Source organism: Ambystoma mexicanum, chromosome 3p (assembly GCF_040938575.1).
Source record: "Ambystoma mexicanum isolate Mex_15411 chromosome 3p, UKY_AmexF1_1, whole genome shotgun sequence".
Lineage (NCBI taxonomy): Eukaryota > Metazoa > Chordata > Amphibia > Caudata > Ambystomatidae > Ambystoma > Ambystoma mexicanum.
The window spans coordinates 248,976,028-248,992,499 of NC_090925.1; the positions used below are offsets into that span (position 1 = coordinate 248,976,028).

At 45.8% G+C, this 16,472-nt stretch overlaps 1 protein-coding gene across 1 annotated transcript in view; it reads left to right on the forward strand.

Moving 5' to 3' along the window:
- The first annotated feature begins 301 nt into the window (after nucleotides 1-301).
- The window catches only part of MTG2 (mitochondrial ribosome associated GTPase 2), a 129,850-nt gene continuing 113,679 nt past the window's right edge, over nucleotides 302-16,472 (forward strand). The window contains exon 1 of the mRNA XM_069650721.1: nucleotides 302-481. The gene's annotated coding sequence lies outside the window, so the exon portion shown is untranslated. The remainder of the gene's footprint in view (nucleotides 482-16,472) is intronic.

The following is a 16,472-nucleotide window of genomic DNA, read 5'->3' on the forward strand; positions in this document are numbered from 1 at the left end:
ACCCCCCTGGTGTCTTGCAGAAACTTTCCTGGTATGCCGAAGAAAGGACCACCATGATCTCAGCCCGTCAAGAGCACTCTGACTCCGGTTGCTTTTAGCTCCTCCATCGCCATTTGAATTTGCAGCAACGTTCCTGCTATCTCGAAGAAAACGGCCACCTCATTCTCAGCCGCCAAAAGCACGCAGATTCCAGTTGCGCCAGCAGCCGATTACCGGAGCCTTTCTGGTTCCCGCGCACGAAACTCACAACGATGACGTCGGACGCCACGTGAATGATAGGGAACGTGCCCAAAGTCACGTGAAGAAAAGTAGGCGGGCGTTTCTCTGATGGGAACTGATCATTTCGGAAAGCGTTGTGCTGACTTTTGAACAAGCACTATGCTAGAGTCTCGGAGGGACTTTAAATGTGTGTTTCAAGTGATGATGAACACTTAAGGCCTCCCTTTACCAAAAGCTCCTTTTAGTTTCCACGCAGCATCAGGTGAGTGCATGCAATCCAGCTCTTGTAATGAATGTTATGTGCATTTATTTTAGCACCCGTTAACTGGAAATGCACTTTGAAGTAAGAGGCTGCAGCTAAAGCTGTAATTCGTTGTATTATACTCATCACGTGTTGAAATTAAACATTGTAAGCACATGGCTTTCTAAAGATCTGTTTTTGAAATTACACAGGGCAGCCGGTTGTTGCTATTGTAGACACAGTAGATGCTGGGAAGGTCATTTACGGTACAGTTCAGGCTCTTGAATGCTCGCAGACGCAGTCCCTGCCGTGCAGCTACTAAACAGACCGTGATCTGGTGTGACTTCCTCCGCCATCTAACGATTGCAGACGTGCTATTGTCTCCAGTTCCCTCTTCCAGTGCCTAATCTGAAAGTAATGATTCCCCAGGGCTAATGGCTGCAGGAACCAGTACTTTCTCTGGGTCCAATGACCCTTCTGTGGATAATAACTGCATGCACAGTGTGTGTTCTATTTCTAATGGCTGCTGACACAGAAACAACACCCTGATGAATAGCAGGAGACACTACCTTCTATAGCGCTAATGGAAAAGGCCCACCATATCCTTTGGCTGGAGCGAATTAGTTCAGACACAAAACCTGCTCTGGTGCTAATGACTGTACTCAATACAGTACTTAACCTGCTCATTGGCTACATAGGACAATACCTGCCCTGGGCAAATAATTGCAGACAAAGTACTGGATCTGGGATACTGATTCCAGACACAGTACCTGCTCTTGAATTAATGACGTTTGATACAGTACCTGCTAATCCGTTAAGTATTGTCATACGGGCCGCGTTACCTGTCGTACCGGTAGCCCCAGATGACCCCCCCCCCCCGCACGAGGACTTGGAGACACTTGTTGCTCATCTGGGCTCTGCATGTGCACTGGCATGCAAATGCCATGACGCCCCGGTTATTGGTGCGACAGAGTTGCGCCACTCTGCATCTTAAAGCGGCCGCACCACACACCTCCTTTTTCATAACAACAAAGAGGAATGTTTAACACTAGAACCAAGGATAACCAACGTTCCCCTTTTCGTCCCCTCCCCCCTGAAAGAGAAACAAAACTGTTATACAACATCATTAGCCTGTGTCCGGACATAAACCTTAGCCTGTCTGCGTTCAGCACATAATCATCAAGACGGGCAGGCCTTCTTCGTATAGTGCATTGAGAATCTCTCCTTCCCCATCCCCAGCTTGACCTTCCGTCACCTGCCACTCCTGGGTCATCTGGGTCTTGGTGGATGCCGACATCTGCTCCCTATTCGGCACTTCGTCGTTTGCACCCGCTGGCGTCATTCCCATCTGGCCACTCTCGCCAACCTTTTTAAAGAAGCTCGAGTTCCTTGTCACTTTGGCATTCCCGCCTGTCGCGGTCACCATAGACCCCTTTTCCACCACATCCATGGCTGGAGGTTCATACATCAACGAGAGCTTCCCTTGCGGATCTCTGTTCCTCACCAGAACATTGTCTCCGGGTGCCAACCGGTGTCTCTGCAGGCCCCTGCAGACATTTTCACTTTCATTCTGGGCCCTCCTTTCATCGAAGACACTCTCATCAATTTCCACTGGTACAACCCTCCATAAGTCCGGCAACAGACCCCGAGGGCACCTTTTGAATAACACTTCTGCAGGCGCCACACCCATTGAGCAATGGGGGGGTCGCCTTGCTTTTCCCTCAAGAACGTATTTATAAAGCGCACATACAACCCGGAGGCATTGAGGCGCTGTTGCAGTACAAGTCTGGTACAGGTATGGGGGGGGCACAATTAATCAGAACAATGGGGCATAGGCAGAAGGACAGGGAGAATTGCGTACGCAAGCATAGTTCCGGTACAGCACATCTCGGGACACGGTAGGCGAGAACTGCAGGCACTTTCAGCGACGGTCACCACAGCGGGGCGACGCAAGAACCACAAATGCTCGCAGTGTTGGGCACTCTCGTGAATCGCAACCCCGAGGAGCTAGAACAACGAGTTTTGGCGGGAGAGGTCCCAGGACCACAAGCTAGCGATTCTCAGAGTGTTGAGTCTCAACTCGGGATGGCAGTGTTCTTGTGCGATACCCTTGGTTGAAGCTGGTCAGTTCACTGGATGGCTCAGGAACACTTTTTGCAAGGGTAAGTAGGAGATGCCGAGAGTAGTTGTTCCCACTACTCCAAAGGGGCGAAGCGCCCTTGCAGGCCTTCTTGGTTCGATGAAGAAACAAGGGTCCAACGGGACAACAGCGGGGTCAGGGTGCCAAACCTTCCTAGCACATCACCGGCGGTTCCTCAATTCTGCTTTCTTGTTAAGGATACTTGGCTCCTTTTTATGAGATTCGGTGTGAATTTCAGTAGATAGACCTGGAATGGATGCAGATCCCCTTCTCTTATCCAAGATTCGGTTCGCCCTCAAATCTCAAATAGCCAATTGAAGATCTGCTCTCTTGCATGCATGCCAGACATGGGCTGGTGGTTCCAGTCATTCATGGCTACCAGACACTCTGGCATCAGTAGTGTGGATTGGGACCAGACAGTCCCAACCCTCTTCCTGGGCACTACCACAAGTGACATGCAGAAGCCAGCGAATGATGTGGTTTTTTTGGGAGGCTGCATGCCCAAATAAGGAATACCCGGGTCTCTCGACCTGGGGGAAGGCAAAGGGACAAAATGGCAAAAGAACAGAACAAAAGACTTTGTGGTACTGGCCACAGTCTTGGTCCAGACGCAGTAAACGTGGTATGGTCTATAAAAACAAAGTAAAAATACTTTAAAAGTAAACGTCTTCCACCAGTTGGTCCCAGGCACACTTGTACAAACACCAAAAACAACCCTGGAGGGTGGCTAGGGCCATAAAACAAAAGGACCCCCATGGACGGTACTGTAAGGCACTTGGCAAGTAGATAAAAAAAATTTACCAAGAAATGGCGACATAGTCGAAGACTAAGAGAAACATAGTTTCCCAATACTGACAGCCTGAGGGACGTGTCCGTTTCCTCATAACACATGTGCAAAAGCCCAGAGGAGTGCAGCTGAAGGCTATGCTCCACTGGAGAAAGTCGGGTTAGCCAAATAAAAGCAAAACGTTTGGGGGGTCCGCAAATGGAGGGAAAATTGCACCTGCAGGAAATCTTTCCTAACTGCCACACATGCCCCCTTGCATACTGCTGAGTCAGTACATCACCCAGACCAAATGGGCTTGCATCAACCACAATCTCAGATGCCAACGAAGGATCAAAAAACGCCATGGTGTCACTCGCGGTGAGGTCCTCCTTGACCTCCTCAAATGCTGGTTGCTCGAGCGGGCCCCACTGCCACACTGTGTTCTTCTTCATCAGATTTTGCAGGGCGTCTGACGGGGCGCTAAGGTTCCTGATGAATCACCAGCAATAAGTCAGCATCCCCAAGAAGCGGCAAACTTCTGACACTGTTTCTTGAGGTCTGGCCTCTTTAATGTCCTTCACTTTCCCTGGGTCTGGTGACCCACCCCCTTTGTGGAACACAAACCCAAAAAACCTGATGCTGGTCTTGAAGAACTCACATATCTTTGTGTTAAGTAAGTCCCAATGATTTTATTCATTCCATGGTCTTGACCAGCCTCTCCATGTGTTCCACTTCCAAGCTCACAAACGCAAGGATGCCGTCACTAATGTTCGAGACACCATTGAGATCTTCCAAAACACCTCTGATGATGTTCTGTAACGCCTCTGCTGCAGAAGACACCTCAAAACTAAGCCCCTTATACTGATATAACCCTCTGTACTTGGAGTACTTAACGCCCTCACGGCATCTTTTGCTGTCGCGTATGAGCCATCAACTGGTTGCAAAGTCTTGAAGATTTTATGAACCTCTGGCCCTGCTACATAAATGAGAGTTGACGTCCTTGCCTTGTCCTTCACCTCCTCTGTGGCTCTGAAATACATCTCCAGACGTTCAAACCACAGGTTCACTCTTGGGACCAGACTTGTCGGTGCACCCGATACATCAAACTCTGGCATAGGGGCAAGGGACCTGTGTTGACGAGGCACCTGTACGCCAACGGGAGCTGCCGCATGAAGCAGCTGGGGCATTACCTTGATTTCCATCCATGATGATGAAATGGTCATCAAGAAAATTTCACTGAGTGGACAGCACCCCATCTCCCCCCAGATGGATGGCCGCAACCCAGTACACTTCACCGTTACCTGTTGGCACAGGATGACGAACATGCAACTATACATTGAGCCACCAAGTTGTTGGTAGACTCCAGTAGATCACACAGTTAGAGCTGATGGAATCCTCACTTCAAGCAGGGGCAGATGGAAAACGCAGAGTCCAAAAAGGAACTCACTCCCACAATCACCTCAGACATTTGCCAGCGGAGAGTGTACAAAGAGTTCGACACTTTAACGCACCCGTGGGTGCTCCAAAAACTTAGGAGAAGAGGTGCACGCAGCACTCCCACATGGAGCTGCAACCTGAAATTGACAGGCTGACCAGGGTGTGCCTCACTGTCGTGCGAACATGATGACGCCCCGTCACTCGGTCACATCTTAAAGCGGCCGCACAACACATATGACAGAATACCTGCCCTGGGCCTTATAACTACAACCACAATACCTGCTCTGCGACAATGTGATGGCATGCACAGTACGTACTCTGGGGCTAATGATTCCAGTTTCCATGTCTGCTCTGGAGCTAATGGTATTTTACACAATACCTGCTCATTAGCAAATCTAGGGTTAATGACTGCAGAAACAGTAAAAACCCCATCCACCCTTTCCTTTCCCCTGTGTCTTTTCCTATTCCTAATTACCCCTCTGACACCTCAAACCACATTCTCTGAAATGAATATACAGCATAAAGAAGTGACCAGTAGGGATAAACCATCGTGCTACGATTTTCAAAATGTGTATGGGGCCACTGATGGGATGCTCCTTCACATCACTTGCGCAAAAAGGCGGTGAACTGTGCATAAAGGACATTTAAATGAGTGCATCATAGTTGTGCAGATTGAGGTGCTCTTTTTCCCACCAAATGTACAACTGCGTAAGGCAGAGGGTGGAAATGGGGTTCTGGGCGTTTTCAAGTAAATCGCAATTTTCAAAAGAGGTGCACTTTTCAAAGTTCAGGGGGAAAAAATGTTTTCCCCGTGCCTACTTGGAACAGATGGAGGGGGATAGAACATTTATGGGAAGGTCACTTCTGATCGTCTCATGCAATGAGTGAGTGAATGCTGTGTGTGAATAAGCAAGTGAATGTTGAGTTAAAGAATGTATGTGCGTGTGTTTGTGCTGGTCCACGGAACTCATTTTTGGCTGGTGAGGGCAGCTAAAAATGAGCATCGTAACAATGCACTTTTCTAATGGGTATACATCATAGATGGCAGTATAAAATGCTGTTTTCTTTTTTTATTTCAAAAGCATATGTGCTTTTATCTGGCTGTGCTGGCGTTTTGGGGTACTCAGTCTAGCCATTCTTTGCTGTGTCATGACACTTTATTTTTACTGGGATTCTATGACAAAGCAAATATGTGTCTTCATTGGCATTTAGGACAGCTGGTCAAACCATTTCTTACTGTGGCTTGGCTTTTTTCACTGGGCATCAAGGGTAACGCAAACATAAGTCTTATTATGCATCTAGACTCTCCTGCATTGTGCAGCCAGTTTGCACATGCTTTCTTGTTTCGACAAGACATTTTTAAAGTCGATGCCAACAGCAGTGTGAGGCAGAGCCATGGTGGGTATGTTTTCTTATAGTATCATTACTGGCATTATGCGCAATGCAAACATGAATACTGTGTGAATCAATATGTGTGAATACTGTCATATATTGGTGCAGTTAGCATGGAAATGTATTGATTGTGAAGGTGCTGGGTTCCTGCTTTTGACTGGGATGGCAAAGGATTCTCACACAGGGGGTGGATGCTATGTTTAGGCCTCTGGCTTCCACTTTGGCCCAACATAGTCTCAACCTTTTAGCCTTGCCACATTGGGGATTGTGAGGGTGCTGGGTGCCTGCTTTTGACTGGGATGGCAAAGGATTCTCCCCCAGGGGGTGAATGCTATGTTTAGGCCTCTGGCGTAACATAGTCTCAAGCTTTACCCTTGCCACATTGGCACAGCACAAGTGCAGCTAGGCAAAAGCTCAATGACCATCAGTATTAGTCTGCAAATCATCCTATAAACTCTGATGCCCTGAAGTAATCAGCAAGTCATCCCCAAATCATGAAGAACAAACCTGTTTCATGGCGATGCTCTTGAAGTAATCAGCAGGTCATCCCAGAATCATCCTCAAATCATCAGGGACAAACTTGCAATCCCGTGAAGTGATCAACAAGTCGTCCTAACATCATTAGGAACAAAGTCTTCTAAAATATGGATGGTGTTAGCATAATCATTAAGTCATCCTAAGCTCATCGCCCACCATTCTGAGACATTTGCTGATGACTTTAACAGCATGATGACTTCTGATGATGTGGGAATGACTTCTAGTCTAGTTCAATGATCATCAGATGACTCCAAGATGATCTCCAAAGTCCTCCTTTTACACCAGGGTGACCATCGTTTTACATTGCATTTCTATAAAAAATATAAGTGATTTTCATTGAAATGTGGAATTGGTTTCCTTACCAAAGCCTTGACAAGTAACCATTACTTATACACAGCCACGGCTGTTTAAGGAACATTAACGGTTATGTTTCTGGATATCTAGGACATTTCTGGTCATCATACTGCAGGTCCACACGCAATATCCTGAATGTAGAAATGGCATCACGTAATCCTTATTGTTGGAAGCAAAACTCATATTTTGTATTAACTAAAACCTATTGTGGGAGTCTGCTACGAGTACTGAACGAGGCACAACAAAACTGGGCCATGGTGCTAACTCGTCACATGGTAGGGGCTACCTTCAGAATTTGTTTATGGTGCCCCATTTCCTGTTTTCCTAATAGAATGCACAGCAGTGTGCTTTCACGGAGGGTACCTGTTGTGTTTGCCCTTATGTGCAAATGGGTCCTCTGCATGCAATTCTAGTCATTGCACCTTAATGTGTTCACTTTGTAGTGGAAATGGAGTCATTTTTGCATCTCAGGCAGTGTTTGCAATGGATTTCTCTGAAATTTGCCTCCTTTTAGTTGGTGTAAAAAGCAGTCAGATTCCATAAGAATCCAACGCATTTGCGCCATCATGAAAATGTTTGCGCCCATGCCTTTTGTAAGATGGAGAGGATGGAGCTTGTGGAAAAAAAGGCAATTTTGTTCTGTACCCCCTCTCTCATATAAATAAATGAAAATATGGCACAGCAAAAAAGCATGTGTAAAACGTTTGCACATGTTATGCTTAGTCATAAAGAACATGCCCCACACTCTAATAGAAATTGTGAAAAGGGTTACTTGGTATATGCCAGAAACTTCCAGTTAGCTGTAATCCTTTAGAATGTTTGATATCCACATAAAAGCAAACCCTTTTTTTGCAAGTCAAGCGAGTCAACACCATGGGTATAAACTAATCTTTAAAAGGTAGCATTTCGGTTTTACGCACATGGGCTTGTGTTACAGAGCATTTTGCCCATTGAAAACACTTTTGTAAATCAGACCCTTTATCTTGGAAGCAGACAAAATTGCTAGTTAGTTGGCGCTGTAAGGGTGATCTTTCCTTTGGAAATGCCTGGCTGTAGTGCCTGTTGCCTCACAACTAAAAGGCACTGCTGAGAACAAAAGAATATTAACACAGACCCTGACTCTCTGCTTTTCGCCATGCTCGTAAGGGCTCTGAAGGTCAGGAGGTCCCATATGAATGGGCTATGGAGAGATGGCTGCAGCCCAATTAGCCCAGGTGTGTCGCACCCATGGTGCTGACGTGTTGGGGATGTTTTCATCTCTCTCGGTTTAGGATTGCAGTGTGTGGCTACTCGAGTAGGTATATAATGGATAAGTGGTGATTTGATTTTAATTTAATTGTTTATTTAGAACATGCTTAATACCAGGAGTGGTTTCTAAGCACGGATCGGGATTCAAACCTGTCTTGCGCTGCGTTGTCTTGCTTCCCTGAGCTATCTTTCTTGATGGATGATAAAAAAGAATGCTGATGGACTTTACAGTAGGTTAAACCAACTACAACAAGAGATCCATCCAGGAGAAGATTAGATCCTCCTGTCCCTTAGTCTGGGAGGGCCAAGATTTAGGTATCTTTTCATTTTTATGCGCAGTCTCATCCACATCCGAGTTGGGATCCTTTTTATATTTCTATTTATACCTTTTTCTTGGAGTTATGTTTTCCTCCAAGTTTTATGGCATTTGTCTTTGACTTTTACAGCATACAGCACTTGCTGTGCAGTGTCGCTAGGAACCCTCTGGGCCTCCCTTATTATTTTACCGGCAGATATTTTTATCCTTCCTATCTTTTTCTACTGTGAGATCAGCACACCCCACCTTCTATGGAGTGCTGAGGGGCTTCACAGTATCCCCTTTCTCACTGCTCCTGTAACATTTTGGTTACAGTGACTGAATGGTTGGTGGCAGTGGTTTTATCCTACCTATTTTTGAGCAATTTGTTCTCCCACGCTCTACTCACAGCTGCTGTAGTGCACAGAAAGGTCACCATTGACTCAAAATGGAGACTGTTCTTTTTTCACCAATTCAAGATGGCTTGTCTTTTCTTGGTCCTTCCTCTGTCGTGCAGGGTGGGGGAGGTCGTGGTTTGACTTTTGTCTTTGACAGGATGCCTTTGTGAAGCACGCCAAACCACCAGTGTGTCTGTGAGGACAGAAAACAAGGGATGACTCCGAAACTCAGCTGTTCATTGTCTTCTGCTTTGCCTGCCTGGAACCAGTTTCAACTTGCAGGCTGTCTGTCTGTCCTGAAATGACAAGCACCATTCACGGTTTGAATGGTGCATGGGTGCTGATTGGATGGGTTCCTGCATAAGAGGCATGGATCATGGGGCTGAAGACAAGCTGGCCACTGAAACTGAAGAAACGAGGAGGAAGAGGAGAGACGCCTGCAGCCACTTCCAGACTTCTCAGTAATCGCTGCTGTTCGCCCCCCCCCCCTACACTCCCTTCTTCCAAGCATCACGAGAGCCCCGAAAAGGATGACTCTGTCTCTCTTTTAGCCCAGTGGGTCCAATCAGTCTGAAGACCTGCATTTCGAGCGATCCCACGACGAGCTGTGACCTTCACCGGCTGCAAACAGCCAATATCCTGGGACCAGTGGCCGTTGTGCAGTGCATCGGCTTTAGAAGATGAAATCCTTCCGAAACTTTGGTGGACTCCTTCTGGACCTCCAGAGCCAGGATTTCACTCCTTGAAGTCCCCTCACCAGAGTACTGGACTGAGTAAGCCAGACAAATTGACTGGGCGGTGATCGTTCTTCACTGGTGCTTTGAAAAGGTCGTCAAAATCACAGAACCACGAAGAATCCTTTGCCTGGAGCCTCTCCATTCGACTGCAGCTGCAGGATCCATTCCAGTGTCCCTGCTTTCGTCTGCCTGACCAAGAACCCGGTGACTGGGTCTGCTGCTTATCCATCATGGGGGCATTGTGCTGCATCCTCTTCTTCAGGTCTAAGGTACTGTGAGACTCCTGGGAGAAATTATCTAGAGTTGTTTTGCTGCTCCTGTGTTGTTGGAGTGACGATTTGTGTGTTTGGGAGTTCGCCCATACACTTGTCCCCCAGGCCTAAAGCCTGTGTGCCTTCAGGGAGCCTTCTCCGAAATCCCTGAACCTTTTCCCCAACAAAAAGGGTTACTTAATTGCTACTGAAGGCTTCCTCTGGAACTCATGGACTTTCTACAGCTTGTGCCTTGCTTGTTTGACCCTGCCATCTGACCCTGAGACACTCATAACTGTAGGGATGGGCTACTAAAGCCTAAGGTAAAATTATTGCAAAGTATTTACTTGCACTATGTTGGTCTTGTTTCATTCATTTTACCTGAAACGGTTATTACAAAAGTATTTTACTTACCTGTTGAAATGCATACTGCCATTCATTAAGTATTCCAAACGTGTTTTACTTACTGTAAATATCACATTGGTTTTTCCAAGTTTCTCATTGTGTATTTGAGTACTTTTCTGAAGAATCGCCTTTACCTCTGTTTTTTTTAATATATATATATATATATATAACCTTTAGTGTAGAGTATACACATAGGCCAAAGAAACACGAAGGGCCTAATTCACAGAAGAGTTTTGTAATGGCAAAACCCCATTGGAAAACGCTCTGTGAATTAGGCCCTAAGTTTTTTGTACTAACTGTTAGGGAGAATTTTCATTTCTGTGCTAAAATCCTCCCACTTTAGAGACTCCCAGCTCTTTTACTGGACTTAGGACTTTTTAATTTTAACTCCTGGGTGAGTGGAACCATTTTCTCACTCGTGTTTTTTCCTGATTTAGGATTTTATGTTCTCACTGTTCTTGGACTCTGACAAACTCCATAGGCATCTGATTTTTGTATGATGACACACAGCACCTTCAGTGCAGTGTCACTGAGAAGTCCTTTGCATTTCTCTTAAGGTTTAAATACCTTTTCTTGGGTGAACTACCATTCCCAAGAATAGTAAGATGAAATTGAGCTTGATGTTCAACTTAATTGAATGCTGATGGCATATTTAACTTGATTGTGCACTTAGCTAAGATTCCAGAAGGATTATTCTGCATACCCCTAATACAGTGCAATGGCTACATTCTGAGTTCACCTGGTAGTGATATTGTGGATGCAACAAGGGTCAGGAATGAAGTGGTGGCTACTTTACATGGGTATTTAGAATCAGTACATAGGCTGTGCTCTTCATTCACCTAGATTCGAGCTTGGATACATTCTGCATTCAGCAAAGACTGAATATATATATATATATATATATATATATATATATATATATATATATATATATATATTTCGAACCGTAAGCCACATTATGGGGCTCAATGAAAGTGTGGAATGGCATAACGTTGCACCACCTCTGATTTAGCAATTGTTCGGTCCTGTGCTGATGGGCTGCTGTCATCAAAAATATTAGAACTGATTTATAGAAAAGTATTTTGATGGATTAGAGTGTTGAAAGGAGGCCATTGCCATCATGGGGCTGTTTGCATTTCAGCACTGTAATTGAGCGCCACAATGGGGGGTTAATGATTATGTGAAGTGTTCTGTAACCACAGGCCTGATACAGTGAGTGAGTATGATATGATAATTTGACATGATAGTTTATTTATATAGCGCCTATACACAATGTGTTTCAAAGCGCCTCACGACAAGGGAGGGAACAAGGGAAAATACAAAAACATTCTTACAGGTCATGAACAACAAGAATATGAAATTAAAAATGTACTCAGCCTAGCGACATTTCAGATAGTGCAAGTGCTTAGACATAGATAGGAAGGAAATGAGAAACAGACAGGCGAATACCGTACTAGGCCTGATGACATTTCTGGTAGAGCCGGAGAATAAGACGACGTGAGGGAGGCGGAAGAGAAGGAGGGAGAGGAACAAAAACAACAGACTATCGTACTAGGCCTGACGACATTTCATATAGTGCTGGAGGGAGAAGGGGGGATAACAAGTAAGGGGGGGGGGGGAGACAAACAATTGTTACCATCATACTAGGTCCAAGGACAATTCTGATAGCGTAAGTGCGTAGTAAAAAGTAGGGAGGAGAGAGATAAAGGGGAAGGGAGAGGAGAAGAGAACCGAGACTAAAAACAGTGAAACGAGCAGAGAAGCAGGGGGGAGAGAGAAAGCTGTTGCAGAGGTCAGTAAAACAAATAATGTTGCAAGGGAACGGAAAAATTAAGGCAAGGAATCACGATGACGGTGGGTACAGCTTGATTCAGGGCCAACCTGAGTGCGAGATCCAGGGGAGGTCCAGCAAGAGAGTTGAAGGGGTTAAGCACCAGAGTCAAAATCCAAGCGTTGGCAAATGGTCATTGATGGTGGGCCCGTTCGTGACTCAAGACAACTCATGCAAGGAAGGGTAGGGAGGAATGGAAGAGGGGGGCAATAAGGGGGCAAGAGATGGTGGGGCACACAGAGAATATCGCGGGGGACCAGAGTGGGGTTGGGGGCAGCATCAACATCACGACGGACATGGGAGCGGGGCAGCAACGAACATCACAGGGACATGGGAGGGGAAGGGGGCAGTAATGGACATCACAGGGGACATGGGAGGGGTGGGGGCAGCAACAAGCATAAAGGGGGACCACGGAGGGGTGGGGGCAGCAACAGACATCATGGGGGACATTGGAGGGGTGTGGGGCAGCAACGGACAACATAAATGTATAGGTTGCTGCCTTTGTGAGTGCGTGGTGAAAGGGAGCACACTTAAATGAATGGTTGGCTGTGTGTGTGTGTGTGTGTTCCTACATGGTAAAGGGTGCTCACTTAAATGTATGGGTGGCTGCCTGGGTGTGTATACTTGAAAGGTGAAAGGATGCACACTTGAATGCATTGGTTGCTGCCTGGGTGTGCCTGTATGGTGAAAGGATGCACACTTAAATGGATGGGTGGCTGCCTGGGTGTGCCTGCATGGTGAAAGGATGCACACTTAAATGCATGGGTTGCTGCCTGCGTGTGCCTGTATGGTGAAAGGATGCACACTTAAATGTATGGGTGGCTGCCTGGTTGTGCGTGTGTGAGTGTATGGTGAAAGTGTGATATGATATGGCACTTATAATGCGCCTATACACAAGTGTTTCAAGACGCTATGAAGCAAGGGAGGGGAAACAGAGGGAAGACAGAGACTACGATCCTACTAGGCCAGGTGACATTGAGATTGTGCAGGGGAGGGGGAAGCTGAAAGGGGTTGGGGCAGTGCAGTATGTATCAAGTGCTAGTGGGGGCTGTAGGGATGCAGAAACAGTCCCCGAGTGCTAGGGTTGCTGCCAGGGGGGCAGTGCAGGTGTGCAGCTGGCGGGGAGGGGACCTGGGCCTGAGATCAAGGGCAGCCAGGTAACCCGTGCAGTTTCAGATTCAGCCAGGAGGTCAGCAGGGAAGAGAAGGAGAGAAAGCAGAAGTAAAGAGGAAGGTCTTGAGGTGCTTCCGAACCGAAGATGGTTCTCCTCAAGTTTCAGAGAGGCCGAGAGGCTGTTCCAGGGAGAGGCCCCAGCAGAAGAAAGAGATCCAACTCGCTGCTTGTAGAAGCGACTAACCCTGAGGGAGTTGGAGGTGGATGAGCGAAGGGCTCGAGAAGGAAGATATTTAGGAAGAGAGAGTTGGAGGTATTGAGGCCCCAGGCCACACTAGACCTTGTGGACAATGCAGAGGGTTTTGAACTTAATCCTCGCCGCCACTGGGAGCCAGTGCAGAGATTTCAGTCCTGGCGAGATATGATCCCTGGGCTTGAGGCCAAGGACAGGTCTCACACAGTCCTGTTTTGGATTAGTATATTAACTGGAGGGGCAGCCCAATCGGCGGAACCTAAGGCTGAGGTAAACAATATATCACAAGAGGGGGTAGCCGCCTAACGATAGTTGAAACATACTCATGGTTCTGTATGCCATTATTAGAAAAAAGAGGTGGTTGTGGTGTTAACAGAGATTACCACTGGTCCGTACTTGTGACTAAGTCTAAGGGTCCTCATGGGGTAGAGGCTACAGGCACATTCATTTGTACATGTACGCACAGAACTGAAAGAAAATAGTAAGCTTTACGTAGTGCAAATTTATTACAACAATAAGCTGTAGGTATCAGGCCAACAACAATCAAGGTAGGGTAACTTGATACCTTAAGGAGCAAACAAATAACATTATTAAAGCATGTACTCTAAAAAGGTCTTCTGCAACATTGAGTTTCCAAAAGTGTGAGTTTTTCACATGTAGTTATACTTCAACAAAAGACACATTGGTTGTAAACTGAAGAGTATGGGAATCAAGAAAAATCAAAAGATGACATAGAAATTAATTTACAACAGTTTGATAAGGTGCAACATAAAAATAGACTGCAGTGAAACATAAGCAAGTCTAATAGGCACGAATTTCTAGTGTAAGCGTAAATATGTAGAGGAGATGCTTGTCCCTGTAAGGTCAAGACAAGTCCTATATGTTTTAAACACTAGTCTGTTCACTATAGATGACCAACCCTTGATCTGCGTCGGGATGTTGGATTAGTTGCAGAGGGCGGAGAGAAGAGGCAGGCAGATTTAGAAAGAGGCTGTTGCAGTAGGCCAGCCTAGAGAGAACCAGAGCTCTGGAGACAGTGAGCTTCTGGGGGAAGGAGAGGAAAGGAAGAATACCTCCTGAGGAGGTGCAGCTGGTAGTGTGACTTCTTAGAGACGTCAGAGATGTGAGGAGAGAAGGAAAGTGTGGAGTCGAAGAGTATCAGGGGTATTTATTGCCCATGTATGGGAGTTCCACGAATCCAAATTAATTTGCTTTAATTGTGCAAACTAGTATTTCGAGTCCTGTAAACAATGAGAGAGTGGTTTAAGAATGCATTCCCACTTTTGGAAATAGGGTCCCCCCAACATGGTCCTCACAGCGAATAGTTGTGGTTAATGTGCCATTATCCAGCACCTTCAAGAACCTATGGAGGGTATTTAGAGATCTGCCGTATTATATCATGTGTAAATGGAGATGCATATACCTATATTCCATGCAAAAGTCACATTTGACATTCTTCTGGTAGTATGGGGTACCATCCCGCTGATTAGACCTTCCTCTTGGGATTGGCAGTATTGAATGGCGCTACATGCCGCACATTGACTGTATGACGTCATTGCTTAGTGCACGCAATGCCGTTATCACGTATTTGGACGCCATGTATATTAGGGCAGCCATTTTCAGGAACGGCGTGCACTGAACGCTGCAGGGTACTGCTGTTGCATACAGTTGACACTATTGGGTGTGAGTATCCTGCCATATTCAAAGAGATTACACTGATTTACATTAAGGCGTAGGCAAAATTGAAAGTTGGAAATTCATGACTGTTTTTCCGCAGGGTAAATTATCCCTGGAGTCGATGTAGCACGATATGCATTGTGTGAAGTGGGAGTTGGTATGCGCAAGACATATTATTACTCGGACTGTTGTAGCACTACATGTATTAGTCTTCAGTTGTCGGAGGTAAGCCAGAGGGGCATTACTATGACATGTAATGAATAAATATACTGTGCAGTACCCACAATTCTAAGTTGCGTTCTTGTTGGGTTCTTTTTTAGATTGACCTTTGGATGATTTTTCCATCTACATCACCTTTACTAGCAGTGGTGGCCTATTCTGACATCTAAAGTCATGGTTGTCCATGTGAAATTGATCCCGGTATCACTACTAAATCACATTAAAGATGAATAGAGGGGATGTTATTTAAGTGATTGAATATATCTTATAAGAGACTAAGGATGTCGCTCTTTATGTCCACAGATAACCCTGGTTTGCATAAGGTGCCACCATTTTTCAGAGTGTATTTTGCCACGTGACAATGAGCTTGATGCCCGTTTTTGTAGAGGCACATTGCCCTTGAAGAATATGCAGCAAAATGTAGCGCAAGGACAGAAACATGTACATGTAGGGCTGGATGGGTTTTGTTAAAAGGAGTATTAGTATCATACCCATGTTCCAAGAATCTTTTTGTGGATATAATTGATGATCTTGGGCAAAATTGTAGACCTGCTCTTTCTAAACAATATGTGATATGTATATTGTATTCTTTTGATTTTATTGAGGGTGATCAGGTTTTACCAATGTGAAAAGAGTATTATTTTTGTATTAAGATGAGTACTGAGAAGGCCCATTATTTCTGGACAGACTCGGACTGCTGTAATCAGGGTTAAGAGTGGTTAGTATCTTCACCTCTGCTTTTTGATAGTATACACAACAGCCCCTACCATGTCCCCGCCTTGTGAGTCCAGGATGTTCTGCAATATCCAATAGTCAGGAGGATAAGACAAGTGAGGAAAAAAGGGGAGGCAGATGTTGGCGGCACATGGTGCAACTAGGGGATGGAAAGAAGGAAGTTGGGTGGGAACAAAGGAGCACAAGGGCGCACCTAAGGGACTTAAATTGCAGATCCAGGGACA